Source organism: Squalius cephalus (genome assembly GCF_949319135.1).
Source record: "Squalius cephalus genome assembly, chromosome: 7".
NCBI classification, from domain to species: Eukaryota; Metazoa; Chordata; class Actinopteri; order Cypriniformes; family Leuciscidae; genus Squalius; species Squalius cephalus.
Genome location: NC_137128.1, coordinates 47,267,783 through 47,270,605, shown reverse-complemented (window position 1 = coordinate 47,270,605; position 2,823 = coordinate 47,267,783).

Here is a 2,823-nt window from a genome sequence, read left to right as displayed (position 1 = left end):
TACATTTATATCACAATTAATCATTTAGCAGACGTTTTTTATCCAAAGCGACTTACAACTGAGGACAACAATAGAAGCAATCAAACCAACAATAGGGCAACAATATTGTTTATGTTGCATGAGTAAATATATCTTCAATATATTACATGTGCAGTACCATATCTGATCACATATACATCTATATATTATGAAGTATATTACTGAGTATAAAATTAAATACATTATGATATATAAGTAAATATATTGTCACATATTTTTCAATATATGAAAAGCGGCAATTCCTTATGTATTATTCAATATATTGTAATTTATTAACACAATGTATTATTCTGTATATTTTCTAATATAATGTTAAACCATTTAATATATTGATAATTAATATATAGGAAATATATTTTCGTTCCGTAAGGAGTTGGCCGAGACCACGAGCAGTTCTGTCTTCACATGGTTGAGCTGAAGGTGATTGTCCTTCATCCAGCAATAAATGTCAGTCAGGCTGAGATGCGAGCAGCTCCCGTCGGATCCTCCAGCTGGAATGAGAGGTAGAGTTATGTGTCGTCAACATAACAGTGATGGGAAAAACCATGTTTCTGATTGACAGATCCTAGTGATGACATGTAGATGGAGAAGAGAAGTGGTCCCAGCACTGAGCCCTAAGGCACTCCAGTAGCTAGATGATAACAGTGATGGGATAAACCATGTTTCTGAATGACAGATCCTAGTGATGACATGTAGATGGAGAAGAGAAGCGGACCCAGCACTGAGCCCTAAGGCACTCCAGTAGCTAGATGATAACAGTGATGGGAAAAACCATGTTTCTGATTGACAGATCCTAGTGATGACGTGTAGATGGGGAAGAGAAGCGGTCCCAGCACTGAGCCCTGAGGCACCCCAGTAGCTAGATGATAACAGTGATGGGGAAAACCATGTTTCTGATTGACAGATCCTAGTGATGACATGTAGATGTAGAAGAGAAGCGGACCCAGCACTGAGCCCTGAGGCACACCAGTAGCTAGATGATAACAGTGATGGGGAAAACCATGTTTCTGAATGACAGATCCTAGTGATGACATGTAGATGTAGAAGAGAAGCGGACCCAGCACTGAGCCCTAAGGCACTCCAGTAGCTAGATAATAACAGTGATGGGATAAAACATGTTTCTGATTGACAGATCCTAGTGATGACATGTAGATGTAGAAGAGAAGCGGACCCAGCACTGAGCCCTGAGGCACACCAGTAGCTAGATGATAACAGTGATGGGGAAAACCATGTTTCTGAATGACAGATCCTAGTGATGACATGTAGATGGAGAAGAGAAGCGGTCCCAGCACTGAGCCCTGAGGCACTCCAGTAGCTAGATGATAACAGTGATGGGATAAAACATGTTTCTGAATGACAGATCCTAGTGATGACATGTAGATGGAGAAGAGAAGCGGTCCCAGCACTGAGCCCTGAGGCACTCCAGTAGCTAGATGATAACAGTGATGGGATAAACCATGTTTCTGAATGACAGACACTAGTGATGTCATGTAGATGGAGAAGAGAAGCGGTCCCAGCACTGAGTCCTGAGGCACTCCAGTAGCTAGATGATAACAGTGATGGGGAAAACCATGTTTCTGAATGACAGATCCTAGTGATGACATGTAGATGGAGAAGAGAAGCGGTCCCAGCACTGAGCTCTGAGGCACTCCAGTATCTAGATGATAACAGTGATGGGATAAAACATGTTTCTGAATGACAGATCCTAGTGATGACATGTAGATGGAGAAGAGAAGCGGTCCCAGCACTGAGCCCTGAGGCACTCCAGTAGCTAGATGATAACAGTGATGGGATAAACCATGTTTCTGAATGACAGACACTAGTGATGTCATGTAGATGGAGAAGAGAAGCGGTCCCAGCACTGAGTCCTGAGGCACTCCAGTAGCTAGATGATAACAGTGATGGGATAAACCATGTTTCTGAATGACAGATCCTAGTGATGACATGTAGATGGAGAAGAGAAGTGGTCCCAGCACTGAGCCCTGAGGCACTCCAGTAGCTAGATGATAACAGTGATGGGATAAAACATGTTTCTGAATGACAGATCCTAGTGATGACATGTAGATGGGGAAGAGAAGCGGTCCCAGCACTGAGCCCTGAGGCACCCCAGTAGCTAGATGATAACAGTGATGGGATAAAACATGTTTCTGATTGACAGATCCTAGTGATGACATGTAGATGTAGAAGAGAAGCGCACCCAGCACTGAGCCCTGAGGCACACCAGTAGCTAGATGATAACAGTGATGGGGAAAACCATGTTTCTGAATGACAGATCCTAGTGATGACATGTAGATGGAGAAGAGAAGTGGTCCCAGCACTGAGCCCTGAGGCACTCCAGTAGCTAGATGATAACAGTGATGGGATAAAACATGTTTCTGAATGACAGATCCTAGTGATGACATGTAGATGGGGAAGAGAAGCGGTCCCAGCACTGAGCCCTGAGGCACCCCAGTAGCTAGATGATAACAGTGATGGGATAAAACATGTTTCTGATTGACAGATCCTAGTGATGACATGTAGATGTAGAAGAGAAGCGCACCCAGCACTGAGCCCTGAGGCACACCAGTAGCTAGATGATAACAGTGATGGGGAAAACCATGTTTCTGAATGACAGATCCTAGTGATGACATGTAGATGGAGAAGAGAAGCGGTCCCAGCACTGAGCCCTGAGGCACTCCAGTAGCTAGATGATAACAGTGATGGGATAAACCATGTTTCTGAATGACAGATCCTAGTGATGACATGTAGATGGAGAAGAGAAGCGGACCCAGCACTGAGCCCTGA